Genomic DNA, 17,213 nt, shown 5'->3' with positions numbered 1-17,213 from the left:
AGGCAGGAGAATTGCTTGAACCCAGAAGGTAGAGATTTCAGTGAGCTGAGATCACGCCACTGCCCTCCAGCCTGGGCAACAGAGTGAGACTCCGTCTAAAAAAAAAAAGAAAAGAAAAAGAAAAACTAATACAACTGATGGGAAACATAGACAATTCAACAATAATAGTTGAAGACCTCAATACTTCATCTTCGGTCTTGCCCTGTCACCCACGCTGAAGTGAAGTATAATGATCATAGCTTACTGCTACTCCAACTCCAGTTTCAAGTGATCCTCCACCTCAATCTCCTGAGTAGCTGGGACTATAGCTCATGAACCAAGCCTGGCTGATTGCTTTAAGTTTTTTGTAGAGACAGGGTCTCACTTTGTTGCTCAGGCTGGTCTCAAACTCCTGGCCTGAAACAATCCTCTTATCTTGGCTTCCTAAAGTGCTGGGGTTACAGGTGTGAGCCACTGTGCCTGGCCTATTTCAGTTTCAATAATGGCTAGAACAACTAGGCAAATGATGAACAAGGAAACAGAAGACTTGTACAATACTATACACCAATCATACCTAGGAGACACCAAATCAACAAGAATATAAAGTATATTCTTCTCAAATACACATGAAAGAGTCTACGGGATTAACAAAAGAAGCATAAGACTTGTATACTGAAAACTACAAAATAGTGAGAAATTAAAGGACTAAATAAATGTGAACACATTCTATGTTCATAAATTAGAAAATCTGATATTGTTAAAATGTTAATACTTTTGAAATTGATCTACAAACTGAATGCAATCTCCATAATAATCATAGCTGTCTAGACTGCTTTATAACTGACATGCTAATCTTACAATTTATTTTATTTTATTTATTTATTTTATTATTATTATTATTATTTTTTGAGATGGAGTTTCGCTCTTGTTACCCAGGCTGGAGTGTAATGGCACGATCTCGGCTCACCGCAACCTCCGCCTCCTGGGTTCAGGCAATTCTCCTGCCTCAGCCTCCTAAGTAGCTGGGATTACAGGCACACACCACCATGCCCAGCTAATTTTTTGTATTTTTAGTAGAGATGTGGTTTCACCATGTTGACCAGGATGGTCTCGATCTCTTGACCTCGTGATCCACCTGCCTCGGCCTCCCAAAGTGCTGGGATTACAGGCGTGAGCCACCACGCCCGTCCTATTATTATTTTTTGAGATAGAGTCTTGCTGTATCACCCAGGCTGGAGTACAGTGGTGCCATCTTGGTTCACTACAATCTCCGCCTCCTGGATTCAAGCAATTCTCCTGCCTCAGCCTCCCGAGTATCTGGGATTACAGGCACACATCACCACGCCTGGCTCATTTTTTGTATTTTTAGTAGAGATGGGTTTCACCATGTTGGCCAGGCTGGTCTTGAACTCCTGACTTCAGGTGATCCACCTTCCTCAGCCTCCCAAAATGCTGGGAATATAGGTGTGAGTCAGCGCGCCTGGCCTAATCTTAAAATTTATATAGAAATGTAAGAATGTCCATAATAATTTTTATTTTATTTTATTTTTTTGAGACAGAATTTTGCTCTTGTTGCCGTGATCTTGGCTCACTGCAACCTCTGCCTCCTGGGTTCAAGCAATTCTCCTGTCTCAGCCTCCCAGGTAGCTGGGATTACAGGTATGTGCTATCACATCCAGATGATGGGTTTTCACCATGTTGGCCAGGCTGGTCTCGAACTCTTGACCTCATCCTTGGCCCCCCAAACTCGACCTCATCCTTGGCCCCCCAAATTGCTGGGATTACAGGTGTGAGCCACCACACTGGCCATAATACTTTTTTATTTTTATTATTTTTATTTTTTAGACAGCGTCTCACTCTGTTTCCCAAGCTGGAGTGCAGTGGCTTGGTTTCTACTCACTGCAACCTTCCCCCCCTCAAGTTCAAGTGATTCTCCTGCCTCACCCTCCTGAGTAGCTGAGATTACAGGCACCTGCCATCATTCCCAGCTAATTTTTTGTATTTTTAATAGAGCCGGGATTTCACCATATTGGTCAGGCTGGTCTCAAACTCCCAACCTCCTGATCCACCCACCTCAGCCTCCCAAAGTGCTGGGATTACAGGTGTGAGCCACCACACCTGGCCCATAATAATTTTTAAAAGGAGAAAAAAAGAAAAAATGTTGGGGGATTCACACTGCCTGATTTCAAAACACACTACAAAGCTACAGTAATCAAGTCATGGAGCTACTGGCATAAGCATGGTAATATAGATCAATCAGACAATTGAGAATCCAGATAAACCTTTATATTTATGAGCAACTGATTTTCAACAGGAGTGCCAAGGGAATTCATGAGGAAAGTAGACTCATTTCAACAAATGGTGCTGAAATTATTGGATATCCATTTATTCTTTTAATTAATCCAAAAAAGGATAATAAAATTGGATTACTACCTTACAACATATACAAAAATTAATTCGAAATGGATCCTAAGCCTAAATGTACAATCTAAAACTATAAAACTCTTAGAGGAAAACAGAGATGTATTTCTTGAGATGGAGTGTCATTCTGTTGCCCAGGCTGGAGCGCGGTGGCATGATCTCAGCTCACTGCAACCCCTGCCTCCTGGGTTCAAGCAATTTTCCCAAGTAGCTGGGATTATAAGTACCTGCCAGCATGCCCGGCTAATTTTTCTATTTTTAGTAGAGATGGGGTTTTGCCATGTTGGCCAGGCTGGTCTCAAACTCCGTACATCAGGTGATCCACCTACCTCAGCCTCCCAAAGTGCTGGGATTACAGGTATGAGCCACCACACCTGACAGAAAACACAGATGTAAATTTCACTTGGATGAGGCAATGGTTTCTTAGATACCAAAAGCACATGTGACAAAATAAAACAGACAAATTGGACCTCAAAGTTAAAAACTTTTGTGCTTCAAAGGACACTATCAAGAAATTAAAAGGGCGGCTTGGCATGGTGGCTCCTGCCTGTAATCCCAGCACTTTGGAGGCCGAGGCAGGCAGATCACCTGAGGTCAGGAGTTGGAGACCAACCTAACCAACATGGAGAAACCCCGCCTCTACTAAAAATATACAATTAGGTGGGCATGGTGGCACATACCTGTAATCCTAGCTACTTGGGAGGCTGAGGCAGGAGAATCACTTGAACCCGGGAGGTGGAGGTTATGCTGAGCCAAGATCCCACCACTGCATTCCAGCCTAGGCAATGAGAATGAAACTCCATATCAAAAAAAAAAAAAAAGAAAGAAAAAGAAAAAAAAAGGGCTGGGTGCAGTGGCTCATGCCTATAATCCCAGCACTTTGGGAGGCCAAGATGGGGGGATCACGAGGTCAGGAGTTCAAGACCAGCCTGAACAACATGGTGAAATCCCATTTCTACTAAAAATACAAAAATTAGCTGGGTGTGGTGGCGCCCGCTTGTCATCCCAGCTACTCAGGAGGCTGAGGCAGGAGAATCGCTTGAATCCGGGAGGTGGAGGCTGCAGTGAACCAAGATCATGCCACTGCACTCCAGCCTGGGTGACAGAGCGAGACTCCATTTCAAAAAAAAAGAAATTAAAAGGGCAATTCACGAAATGGAGAACATCCATTTTTTTATTTACAAATTGTTTATCTCACAAGAGACATGTATCCAGAATACAATATATAAAGAATAATTACAACTTAACAACAAAAAGACAAATATTAGTGGAGCATGGTGGCACAGGCCTATAGTCCCAGCTACTCAGGAGGCTGAGGTGGGAAGATTGCTTGGACCAGGAGTTCCAGGCTGCAGTGAGTTATGATTGTATCACTGCATTCCAACCTGGGTGATAGATTGAGACCCCGTCTAAAACAAACAAACAAACAAACAACAACAAAAAACAACCCAACAAATTAATTTAAAAATAAAGGCTCTGGGGAGCCGCAATGGCTCAGGCCAGTTGTCCTAGTGCATGAGGAGGCAAGGTCAGGTGTGTGAGGCCAGTTTGGACAATGTATAAACTTGTCATCCATTAAAAAGAAAAAAATAAAAATAAAATAAAGGTTCTGAATAGATATTTCTCTAAAGATGATAATATGGGAACGATCCAAGATGGCCGATCGCTAACATCCCAGGATTGCAGCTCTCAGGGAAGGCGCGGAGAACTAGAGGACGCCACACTTTCAGACAAAGTCTGGTCGCTCACGGAGCAGAAGATCCCCCAGTGGTGGAAACACACGAGTCGTCAGAGCGATTCTCGTGGTCGGCGCAGCGGTTCTGCCGGCACCTCGACGCGGCAGCGCTCGGCGCAGAGTAAACGGGACCGGTTCCCCTTCTGACCGAGGTTTGGAGCCCCGGGAAGGCAGAGTTGCCTACTACGGAAACAAGAAGGAAGCCCAACAGGAGAATCCTGGGCAGAAAAGCACCATCAGTTTTAACGCCGCTGCTCTGGCCCTGGGAACTAACAACCTGGACGTCCACTCAAGAGACCTAATCTGAAAGTTGGTAATTTCAAAGACGACAGGAGGATAAATTTACAATGATGGGAAGAAACCAGCGTAAAAAAGCTGAGAATACTCAAAGTCAGAACGCCTCTCCCTCCAAAGATGATCACAGTTCCACATCGACAATGGAACAAGGCTTGATGGAGAACGAGCGCCTCCTGATGACAGAATCACTCTTCAAGGAATGGATAATAACAAACTTCGGTGAGTTAAAAGAACATGTTGTAGCCCAAAGTAAAGAAACTAGGAACTTTGAAAAAAGGTTTGATGAAATCCTATTGAGAATAGACAACTTAGAGAGGAGTATGAGTGAATTAATGGAACTGAAGAATACAATACAGGAACTCCGAGAAGTATGCACAGGTTTAAACACTCGAATTGTTCAAGCAGAATAAGGGATATCAGAGGTCAAAGTCCAACTTAATGAAATAAAACGTGAAGAAAAGATTAGAGAAAAAAGGATAAAAAGGAATGAGCGAAGTCTCCAAGAAATGTGGGACTATGTGAAAAGACCAAATTTACGTTTGATAGGTGTACCTGAATGCGACGGAGAGAATGAATCCAAGCTGGAAATTACCCTTCAGGATATTATTCAGGAAAATTTTCCTAAACTAGCAAAGCAGGTCAACATTCAACCCCAGGTAATACAGAGAACACCACAAAGATATTCCTCAAGAAGAGCAACCCCAAGGCACATAATAGTTAGATTTACCAGGGTTGAAACGAAGGAGGGGATACTAAGGGCAGCCAGAGAGAAAGGTCAGATTACCCACAAAGGCAAGCCTATCAGACTTAGAGCAGATCTCTCAGCAGAAACTCTACAGGCCAGAAGAGAGTGGGGGCCAATATTCAACATCCTCAAAGAACAGAACCTTCAGCCCAGAATTTCATATCCAGCCAAACTAAGCTTCACAACTGAAGGAAAAATAAAATCTTTTATGAACAAGCAAGAACTCAGAGATTTTATTACCACCAGGCCTGCTTTATAAGAGCTTCTGAAAGAAGCATTACACACAGAAAGAAACAACCAGTATTAGCCTTTCTAAAAATACACCAAAAAGTAAAGAGCACCAACATAAAGAAGAATTTACACCAACAAATGGATAAAACAGCCAGTCAACATCAAATGGCAGTAACCCTAAATTTAAATTGACTGAATTCCCAATCAAAAGACACAGCCAAAACCCAACGGCATGTTACATCCCGACCTGTTTCACGTGCAAGGATACACAAAGACTCAAAACAAAGGGATGGAGAAAGATTTACCAACCAAATGGAGAGCAAAAATAAATAATAAATAAATAAAAAGCAGGAGTTGCAATTCTTGTATCGGATAAAATAGATTTTAAAGCAACAAAGATATAGTGGTAAAAGGATCAATGCAACAACAAGAGCTAACGATCCTAACACCCAGATAGGAGACTTAGATTCAATGAGACAGAAAATTAATAAGGATATCAAGGACTCGAACTCAGATGCAGAACAAGTAAACTTAATAAATATTTATAGAGCTCTCCACTTCAAATACACAAAATATACATCCTTGTCAATACCACATCACACCTACCCATAAGTTTAAATGAAACATTGATTCGCCATTATTAATACCCAATTTTTTTCAAAATAAAGCAATATTTCCATTTACTCTCCCTCTTTCTCTTCCTCTTTCTTCCTCTCCTTTACTTATTATTTTTTTTCTTTCCTTCTCTCAAAAAAAAATAAAGATGATATATGAATAGCCAAATATGCACATAAAAGATGCTCAGTGATAATTAGTCATTAGAGAAATGCAAATCAAAATCACAATGAGATACTACTTCATACATAGTAGGATGGCTATAATAAAAAAGTCAGATAATAGCAAATGTAGGTGAGTATATGAAGAAATTAGAATACATGTAAACTGCTTGTGGGAATGTAAAATGGAACAGCCACTTTGGAAAACATTTGACAATTCCTCAAAAAGCTAAATACAGAGTTACTATATGGCTCAGCAATTCCCCTCCTATGTATGTACCAAAAAGAATTGAAAACATAAATATATACCCAAAAACTTATACTTGAATGTTTTTAGCAGCATTATTAATAACAGCAAAAAAAGGAAACAACACCCAAATGTCCACTTATAAATACACAAAGCAAATGTACTATATAAAATGTAATGGACTATTACTCAGCTGTAAAAAGGAATAAAGCTCTGATATAAACTACAATATGGATGAACCTTGAATATATGCTAAATAAAACAAGCCAGATATAAAAGGCCACATGTTGTATGATCCCATTTATATGAAATATCCCGAGTAGGCAAATCCATAAAGACAGAAAATAAATTAGTGGTTTACAGGAACTGAGGGTTGGGGAGAATGTGGGGTGACTGCTAATGAGCATGAGTTGTTTTGTTTGAGAAGGAATCTTACTCTGTTGCCCAGGCTGAAGTACAATGGCAAAATCTCAGCTCACTGCAACCTCTGCCTCCTGGGTTCAAGCAATTCTCCTGCCTTAGCCTCCTGAGTAGCTGGGATTACAGGTATGTGCCACCATGCCCGGCTAATTTTTGTATGTTTAGTAGAGACGGGGTTTCACCATGTTGGCCAGGCTGGTCTTGAACTACTGACCTCAGGTGATCCACCTGCCTCAGCCTCCCAAAATGTTGGGATTACAAGTATGAGTCACTGTGCCCAGAGTAGTTTTTAAATTTTTTTTTGTAGAGTGATGAAAATGTCCTAGAATTTGATAGTGGTTACTGATGCACAACTTTGCTAATATACTAAATACCCCTGGATTGTACACTTTCAAAGTGTAAACTTCATGTAATATGAGTTATATTTCAATAAAGCACTTATTAAAAGCATATTTATTGATATCTATATCATGTTACCTATTAGAAAACTGAATATAAACTTAAATGAATTTCATGATAATTTTCAAAGAAAAAATAGTTTAGATAGTTCCTTGAAAGTTTGGTGGCTATGTCCTTGGTCATGAAGTGCCCTGCCTTAATCTCTAGACTACCTCAGCACACCCACATGCCCACGTTAATAATACATATATATAGACTTAAAATGTTATCAAGGCATTGATATTTACCTAGTCAATAAAATATTATTCCCCAGACTCAGAGTTTTTTTAAATTCTAATTTACCTACCTAGGTTTTATAGACAAATGTTCAGATAATGTATGGCAAATGACTTACAGGGCATTAAAAGATAATTTGGGTTTTGAATGACCTAGAAGGATTTCTTTTCCCCTAAGCAGCTTTGCTGGATCACCACTTTAACTCTGCTACTGCAGACAGGGGGATCTCTGAGCACAGAAGTGTAATCTTCGTGGCTGAAATAAAGCAGCTACTTTTCCTGGCTCAGCTAAAAAAGCCCAACTCTAAGGCTTCTTTAGTTAGCTGATAAAAGGGATAAAACAACTCGCTGAATAAGAGATAAGTTTGGATGGTCATTAATAGATGAATTTTGGACTTTGTTGATATAAAATGTCCAAGAAAATGGTTGAAGACTTGTTTAACTTCATATTGTTTAACAATATGATTAATCTATTATATATATGATTTTATATGCCTAGAAAAAAGACCATAGAAATGTTATCAAAATGTTAATAATAATAAACTTAAAATGGTAGGTGATTATTGGTTTCTTTTGTGAATTTTCCAATTTTTCCACTCTCTGTGTGCATTACACTATTTTTTTTTTTCTACAGACAGGGTCTCACTCTGTTGCCCAGGCTTGAGTGCATAGCATGATCATGACTCATTGTAACTTTGGACTCGTGGGCTGAAGTGATCCTCCTGTCTCAGCCTCTAGAGTAGCTAGAACTATAGTCATGTGCCACCATACCTGGCTCCATTAATTTATTTTGCTGCAAAAATGATTGTAGAAGAATTCAAACACTAAAGAGGAATATAAAAAAAGAAATCAAAGTCCTCTCCCTTTCTTCCAATTTGCCTTTCAGAGATAATAACATAATAGTCTGATGCATGTTCTTTTTTTTTCATTTTTTGAGAGAGAGTCTCACTCTGTCACCCAGGCTGGAGTGCAGTGGCACCATTTGAGCTCACTGCAACCTCCGCCTCCTAGGTTCATGTGATTCTCCTGCCTCATCTCCTGAGTAACTGGGATTACAGGTACCTGCGACCATGCCTGGCTAATTTTGTATTTTTGGTAGAGATGGGGTTTCCCAAATTGGCCAGGCTGGTCTCAAACTCCTGACCTCAAGTGATCCACCGCCTTACCCTCCCAAAATGTTGGGATTACAGGATTGAGCCACTGTGCTTGGCCTGACTAACTTTTTGTATAAAATGAGATCTTAATGTGTTCATGATTCTACAACTTTCTATTTTTGTTTAAAATATTTGTCATTTCTCTAAGTCAGTCTTCTTTTTTTTTGAGATGGAGTCTTGCTCTGTTGCCCAGGCTGAAGTGCAGTGGCACCATTTGAGCTCACTGCAACCTCTGCCTCCTGGGTTCAAGCAATTCTCCTGCCTCAGCCTCCCAAGTAGCTAAGATTACAGATGTTTACCACCACACCAACTAATTAATGTATTTTTAGTAGAAACAGGGTTTCATCATGTTGGCCAGGCTGGTCTCGAACTGGCTGGTCTCGAACTCCTGACCTATTGATCTGCCCCTTTGGCCTCCCGAAGTGTTGGGATTACAGGCATGAGCCACTGCGCCCAGCCAGTCAGTCTTCTTTTTAACATTTTCACAGATTAGATGAATGTCCCATATTTTATTTGTTCACTCTGCCATTGACAGGATATGTAGGCAGTTTTAAATATTTAATAAATACAAAAATTCTGCGATAAACATCCTGGTATGTTTCTTTTTCTGCAGTCACTATAATTTCTATAGGCTTGATTCCTCTAGGTGTATTACTTCTTATCATTGGGGAAAAAAATCATTTAACCTAAAGACTGTGCTAAGAGTTTCTGCACCCAGGCTTTCTTGATTCAAAGTCTGCCCCTGTCATTTACCAGATGTGTAACCTTACACAAATTAATCTCTGCAGGCCTTGGTTTCCTTATCTGTAAAATGGACATAGTAGCATTATCTCCTTTTAATGTTGTTAAGAGGATTAAATGAATTAGTAAAATTCATGCCTGCAATCCCGGAACTTTGGGAGGCTGAGGTGGGTGCATCACCTGAGGTTAGGAGATCTAGACCAGCCTGACCAATATGGTGAAACCCTGTCTCTACTAAAAATAAAATTAGTGAGGTGTGGTGGCGCATGCCTGTAGTCCCAGCTACAGGCTGAGACAGGAGAATTGCTTGAACCCCGGATTCGGAGATCGCAGTGAGCCAAGATGGTGCCACTGCACTCCAGCCTGGGCAATAGATCGAGACTCTGTCTCCAAATTAAAAAAAAAAAAAAAAGTACTTGAAATGGTGACTGGGTAAATACTAAGCCCTGTACATGTGTTTTAAGTTAACTTTTAAAACAGTCATTCCTTTTGTTTTTTCATAGAATAATGGTACTTGTTTAATTTTTTTATATAACAAAATAAACATAGAAATACATTTACTTAAACTATTTTAAGTTTTAGAAAGCTTCAGTAGGCTGGACACAGTGGCTTACCCCTGTAATCCTAGTACTTTAAGAGGCTGAGGTGGGCCAACTGCTTCAGCCCAGGTGTTTGAGACCAGCCTGGGCAACACAGCAAGACCCTGTCTCTTATTTAAAAGTAATCTAAAATTTTTTAATTACAGGAGGAGGGGAGTAGAGGAGAGGAGGAGGGTGGGGAAAGAAAAAAAAAGTAAAAAAAATTTTAAAGCTTAAGTATATACTATAGCTGTCTCTCTTTCTATAGATACTAATTCAGTTAAATTAAATATTTGTTTCAGATTGTCTAGAAATACTGTATGTCAGTATTGCTTCCTATATCCTCGTAGTCCTCCCATATTTAAAAAAAAAAAAAATTATGGGCTGGGTGCAGTGGCTCACGTTTGTAATCCTAGCACTTTGGGAGGCCAAGGACGGCAGATCACCTGAGGTCAGGAGTTCAAAACCAGCCTGGCCAACTTGGCGGAACCCTGTCTCTACTAAAAGCTACTCCGGAGTCTGTTCAACACCCTCTTCATGAACTCCTGCTGCCTGGGCTTCATAGCATTCACCTACTCCGTGAAGTCTAGGAACAGGAAGATGGCCGGCAACCTGACTGGGGTCCAGGCCTATGCCTCCACTGCCAAGTACCTAAACATCTGGGCCCTGATTTTGGGTATCATCTTGACCATTCTGCTGATCATCATCCCATATTGATCTTCCAAGTCTATCGATAGATCAAGAGGAATCAACCAGGCCAGGGGCTCTACCCGTGACCTGTTTCCCACATACTCGACTTTCTCTTCCTTGCCCTGCCCCTGAGCCGAGTCCTATATCAGCCCTTTATCCTCATACACTTTTCTACAATGGTGTTCAATAAAGTGCACGTGTTCCTGGTTAAAAAAAAAAAAAAGTTCAAAAGTAGGCCTGGCCTGCTGGCTCATGCCTGTAATCCTAGCATTTTGGGAGGCTGAGGTGTGTGGATCACCTGAGGTAAGGAGTTCGAGACCAGCCTGGCCAACATGCAGAAACCCCTGTCTCTACTAAAAATACAAAACAATTAGCTGGGCATAGTGGTGGGTGCTCTGTAATCCCAGCTACTCAGGAGGCTGAAGCAGGACAATCGCTTGAACCCAGGAGGTGGAGGTTGCAGTGAGCCAAGATCACGCCACTGCACTCCAGCTGGACAACGAGAGAAAATCCATCTCGATAAAGAAAGAAAGATCAGTGTCCTGATTGTTCTAAATAAAAAAAAAAAGAAAGAAAGACAGACAGACAGACACTTTATATCTATAGACTGACTACAACCAGCAAGCCTGAGACAATGGGCATGATGTCAAGAGATGAGAATGGAAGAATGGAAAGGCAGTATATTGTGAAGGGCACTGCATGTAATGTTGAGGTGTTTTGATTTTTTCTTTTTTTGAAATGAAGTGTCACTCTTGTCACCCAGGCTGGGGTGCAATGGCACGATCTCAGCTCACTGCAACCTCCATCTCCCAGGTTCAGTGATTCTCCTGCCTCAGCCCACTGACCTCAGGTGATCCTCCCACCTCAGCCTCCCAAAGTGCTGGGATTACAGGTATGAGCCATCACGCCCGGCCTTGATTTCATTGTTGAAGTGGAAGAGCTATCACAGGTATGAGAAGAGATAGTCAAGCTGAGAAACAATATTATTCAATTATTGAAAGTTTTACAAATATAATAGAAATTATATGAAAGATACATTAAATATAGGAAGTCTGGCTGGGTGTGGTGGCTCATGCCTGTAATCCAGCTCTTTGGAAGGCCAAGGCAGCTGGATCACCTGAGGTCAGGAGTTCAAAATCTGACAACATGGAGAAACCCTGTCTCTACTGAAAATACAAAATTAGCCTGGCATGGTGGTGCATCCCTGTAATTCCAGCTATTCGGGAGGCTGAGGCAGGAGAATCACTTGAACCCGGGAGGTGGAGGTTGCAGCGATCCAAGATTGCACCATTGCACTCCTGCCTGGGCAGCAAGTGTGAAACTCCGTCTCAAAAAAATAAAAAGTCTAATTTTTTTTTTTTTTAAAGATGGGATTTCGCCATGTTGACCAGGCTGATCTCAAACTCCTGACCTCAGGTGATCTGTCCACCTTGGCCTCCGAAAGTGCTGGGGTTACAGGCATGTGTCATCACACCCAGACGCCTTTTTCTCTCTATCTCTTTTTTTTTTTTTAAAAAGTCTAATATCTTTCAGTGCTAATACTCATTAAAATAATATTTAAAGAAAAAAAATATGGGCCAGGCACAGTGGCTCGCCTGTAATACCGACACATTGGGAGGCCAAGGTGGGCAAGTCACTTCAGCTCAGGAATTCAAGACCAGCATGGGCAACATGGCAAAATCCCTGTCTCTACAAAAAATACAAAAATTAACAAGGCATGTGGTGAGTACCCTGTAGTCCTAGCTACTTGGGATGCTGAGGTGGGAGGATCACTTGAATCCAGGAGGCGGAGGTTCCAGTGAGTGGAGATCGTGCCACTACACTCCAGCCCAGTGACAGAGCAAGACTCTGTCTCAAAGAAAAAAGAAAAAAGTTGGGTGTGGTGGCTCACGCCTGTAGTCCCAGCACTTTGGGAGGCAGAGATGGGCACATCACCTGAGGCCAGGAGTTTGAGACCAGCCTGGCCAACAGAATGAAACCCCACCTCTACTAAAAATACAAAAACTAGCTGGGCTTGGTGGTGGGCACCTGTTATCCCAGCTGTTCAGGAGGCTGAGGTAGGAGAATCGCTTGAACCTGGGAGGCAGAGATTGTAGTTTGCTGAGATCGCACCACTGCACTCCAGCCTGGGCAAGACAGTGAGACTCCACCTCAAGAAAGAAGAAAAAAGGCCGGGTGCAGTGGCTCACATCTGTAATCCCAGCAGTTTGGAAGACTGAGGCAGGTGGATCTTGAGGTCAGGAGTTCAAGACCAGCCTGGCCAACATGGTGAAACCCCATCTCTACTAAAAATACAAAATTAGCTAGGTGTGGTGGTACATACCTGTAGACCCAGCTACTCAGGAGGCTGAGACAGGAGAATTGCTTGTACCCAGGAGGCAGAAGTTGCAGTGAATTGAGGTCATGCCACTGCACTCCAGCCTGGGTGATGGAGCGAGACTCTGTCTCAAAAAAAAAAAAAAATACTGATGCCTGGATCCTATCTTCAGAGATCCTGATTGAAGTGGCCTGAGGTATGTCCTGGACATTCAGAATTTTAAAAGTTCCCCCAGGCCGGGCGAGGTGGTGGTGCCTGCAATCTCAGTACTTTGGGAGGCCAGGGTAGGAGGATCACAAGGTCAGGAGATCCAGACCATCCTGGTTAACACAGTGAAACCCCATCTCTCCTAAAAATACAAAAAATTAGTGGGGCGTGGTGGCACATGCCTATAGTCCCAGCTAGTTGGAAAGCTGAGGCAGGAGAATCGCTTGACCCCAGGAGGCAGAAGTTGCAGTGAGCCGAGATTGCGCCACTGCACCCCATCCTGGGTGACAGAGCAAGACTCGGTCTCAAAAACAAAAAAGTTCCCCTGATGGAGAAGATATTTGTAAAAGACATTATCTGATAAAGAAGTTATCATCAGACAACTTTTTTTTTTTTTTTTGAGACAAGTTGTTGCTCTGTTGCTTCAGTTGTAGTACAGTGGTGTGATCATGGCTAACAGTCTCAGAGCCACTGGATTCAAGATGTCCTTCTACTTCAGCTTCCCAAGTATCTGGGACCACAAGTGTGCACCACTGCACCCAGCTTATTAAAAAAAAATTTTTTTTGTAGAGATGGAGTCTTACTGTGTTGCCCAGGCTTACAAAGAACTCTTAAAACTTACAAGAGGAAAATGAATGCCATGATTTTAAAAATGGGCAATAGATCTGAACAGACACCTTACCAAATAAGATATACAAATTACAAATAAGCATATGAAAAGATGCTTGAGATCATATATCATTAAGGAATTTCAAATTAAAACAATAATGAGATATCACTAAACACCTATTAGAATGGCAAAAATCCAAAACACTGACAACACTAAATGCTGGCAAGAATAGAGAGCAAGAACTCTCATTCCTTGATGGTGAGAATGCAAAATGGTAGAGCCACTTTACAAGAAAGTTTAGGAGTTTCTTATGAAACTAAAAATACTCCGGGAGGCTGAGGCAGGAGAATTGCTTGAACTTGGGAGGCAGAGGTTGCAGTGAGCCGAGATTGTGCCACTGCATTCCAGCCAGGGGGACAGTGTGAGACTCTGTCTCAAAAAAAAGAACAAAACAAAAGAACTCTTACCTTACAATCTGCAATTATACTGCTTGGTATTTAGCTCAAAGACCTAAAGACTAATATCCCCACAAAAGCCTGCATATGTGTGCTTATAGCTGTTTTATTCATTAATTACCAAAACCCAGAAGCAACAAAAGACGTCCTTCAATAGGTAAATAGATAAACTGTGGTACATCCATACAGTGGAATATTATTTTTCAGCACTAAAAATATATGAGCAGCAAGGAAAGGTGGCATGTGATTGCAGTTGCAGCTATTTGGGAGACTCCAGTGAGATCACTGGAGTCCAGGAGTTTGAGACCTGGTCGGGAACTCAGGTTGGTTTCAGGCCAGCCTGGTCTCAATATTGAGACCTTGTCAAAAAAAATAAAGAAAGAGAGAGAGGAAGGGAGGGAGGGAGGGAGGGCGGGAAGGAAGGAAGGGAGGAAAGGAAAGAAAAACAGGAAGAAATCTATTTTAGAACCTAGAAGCAACAATATTCCAGTCTATTTTTAAAAAAGTTCTCCAGGTGAATCTAATGTTCAGTTAAGTTTGAGAACTACTGACTTTCTTTGCACACATAATCTCCTTCAATTTTTACAATATCCATCAACCTATATAGCTATTCCATTTGATATATGAGAAAACTAAGGGTTTTTTGTTTTTTGAGTTTTTTGTTTGTTTGTTTTTGAGACAGAGTCTTGCTCTGTCACCCATGCTGGAATGAAATGGCACAATCTTGGCTCACTTCAACCTCTACCTCCTAAGTTCCAGCCATTCTTGTGCCTCAACCTCCCCAGTATCTGGGAGTACAGTTGCACACCACCTCGCCCGGCCGATTTTTGTATATTTTGTAGAGACAGGGTTTCACCATGTTCCCCAGGCTGGTCTTGAACTCCTGACTTCACATAATCCACCTGCCTTGGTCTCCCAAAGTGTTGGGATTATAGGAGTGAGCCACTGAGCCTGGCCAGGTATTACCTTCATTTTACATACGAGGAAAAACTCAGAAAAGTTAGATGTCTTCCTCAGAGTCTCACAACTAGTAAGAGACAGAGTTCATTCTCAAATTCAGGTCTTCAACTCTATGGCTCTTAAAATCTGAAGGAACATTAAAGATAATCTACTCTACTTTTCCTCAGGCTAAAGTACTATGTACCCACATAGTATTATGCACCATCCTTGACGTGTGTGTGTGTGTGTGTGTGAGAGAGAGAGAGAGAGAGAGAAAGAGAGGGAAATTGAGAGAGAGAGAGAGAGAGAGAGAGAGAGAGAGAGAGAGACAAGGACAGAGACACAGAAAGAGGGGGTAGGGGAGACAGGATCTCACTCTGTCATCCAGGCTAGAGTAGAGTGGCATGATCTTTATTTACTGTAATTTCAGTCTTTTAGGATGAAGTGATCCTCCCACCTCAGCCTCTGGACTAGCTGGGACTGCAGGCTAAGTTTTAATAACTTTTTAGGGCCAGGTGCAGTGTCTCACACCTGTAATCCCAGCACTTTGGGAGGCCCAGGTGGGCAAATCACGAGGTCAGGAGTTTGAGACGAGCCTGGCCAACATGATGAAACATGGTCTCTACTAAAAATACAAAAATTAGCTAGGTGTGGTGGCGGGCAACTATAATCCCAGCTTCTTGGGAGGCTGAAGCAGGAGAATCTCTTGAATCTTGGAGAAAGAGGCTTCAGTGAGCCAAGATCATGCCACAGCACTCCAGCCTGGGCAACAAGAGCAAGACTCCATCTCAAAGGAAAAAAAAAAAACAACTTTTTATGGTGATGAGGTCTCATTACGTTGCCCAGACTGGTATTTAACTCCTGGGCTCAAGTGAGCCTCCTACCTCAGCCTCCCAAAATGCAAGGATCTGTGTACGCCACAGTCCCTAACCCATTCCTGACTTGTTATCCAGTCTCTTCTGTCATATTTCCAGTGATAGGAAATTACTTCATGAAGCAATGCATTCTACTTTGATCTACTAGCTCCAATGATTACAAAATGGTATGACTAAGTATACACATGAGAGTTGGCAGATCAATGTTTGAAATCCAGTTTCCCATCTTATTAGGTAGGTGAATTTGGGAAAGTTATCTAACCTCTCCAAACCACAGTTTCCTGGCTGGGTACAGTGGTTCATGCCTGTAATCCCTGCACTTTAGGAGGCTGAAGGGGAGGATCACTTGAGGCCAAGAGTTCGAGACCAGTCTGGCCAACATGGAGAAACCCCATCTCTACTAAAAATACAAAAATTAGTGCAGCATGGTGGTGTACACCTGTACTCCCAGCTACTTGCGAGGCACCAGAATCGCTTGAATCCAGGAGGTAGAGGCTGCAGTGAGCCAAGATCGCGCCACTGCACTCCAGCTGGGTGGCAGAGTAAGACTCTGTCTCAAATAAATAAATAAATAAACACAAAGAAAATGCCTATTTTAAGTGTTAATAAATTTTATATATAATAAACCAATGTATAAGGATTAAATAATAATATAAAGTATCTTGCTAACTGCAGCCAGGCACTGTGGTTCATGCTTGTAATCTCAGTACTTTGGGAGGCTGAGGTGGATGGATCCCTTGAGCCCAAGACTTGGAGATCAACTTGGGGAACTTCATGAAACCCTGTCCCTACTAAAAATACCCAAATTAGCCAGGCATGGTGGTGCAGGCCTGTAATCCCAGCTACTCGGGAGGCTGAGGTAGGAGAATCGCTTGACCCCAGGAGGCAGAGGTTGCAGCTGAGATTGTGCCACTGCACTCCAGCCTGAATGACAAAGTGAGATTGTCTCAAAAAAAAAAAAAAAAACCCAAAAAACAAAAAATAAAATAAAATAACATATATTGCTAACTGTGAAGTTTAACAGAAACAAATTTTAACTTTAAAATGGCTAATGATTCTAAAACCTACATGGCATCTTAGTACTTTCTTGTATTAACTATCCAAAGGCGCTCCCCTTGCCCA

At 41.8% G+C, this 17,213-nt stretch overlaps 1 protein-coding gene across 1 annotated transcript in view; it reads right to left on the bottom strand.

Moving 5' to 3' along the window:
* LOC128928797 (uncharacterized) overlaps positions 1–17,213 on the bottom strand; it is a 63,864-nt gene that overhangs the window by 41,510 nt on the left and 5,141 nt on the right. The gene's annotated exons all lie outside the window — the stretch shown is intronic.

This window comes from Callithrix jacchus, chromosome 8 (assembly GCF_049354715.1).
Source record: "Callithrix jacchus isolate 240 chromosome 8, calJac240_pri, whole genome shotgun sequence".
Classification (NCBI taxonomy): Eukaryota; Metazoa; Chordata; class Mammalia; order Primates; family Cebidae; genus Callithrix; species Callithrix jacchus.
The sequence above is the reverse complement of the archived record's forward strand: the minus strand, read 5'-3'. Positions and strand labels throughout refer to the sequence as shown.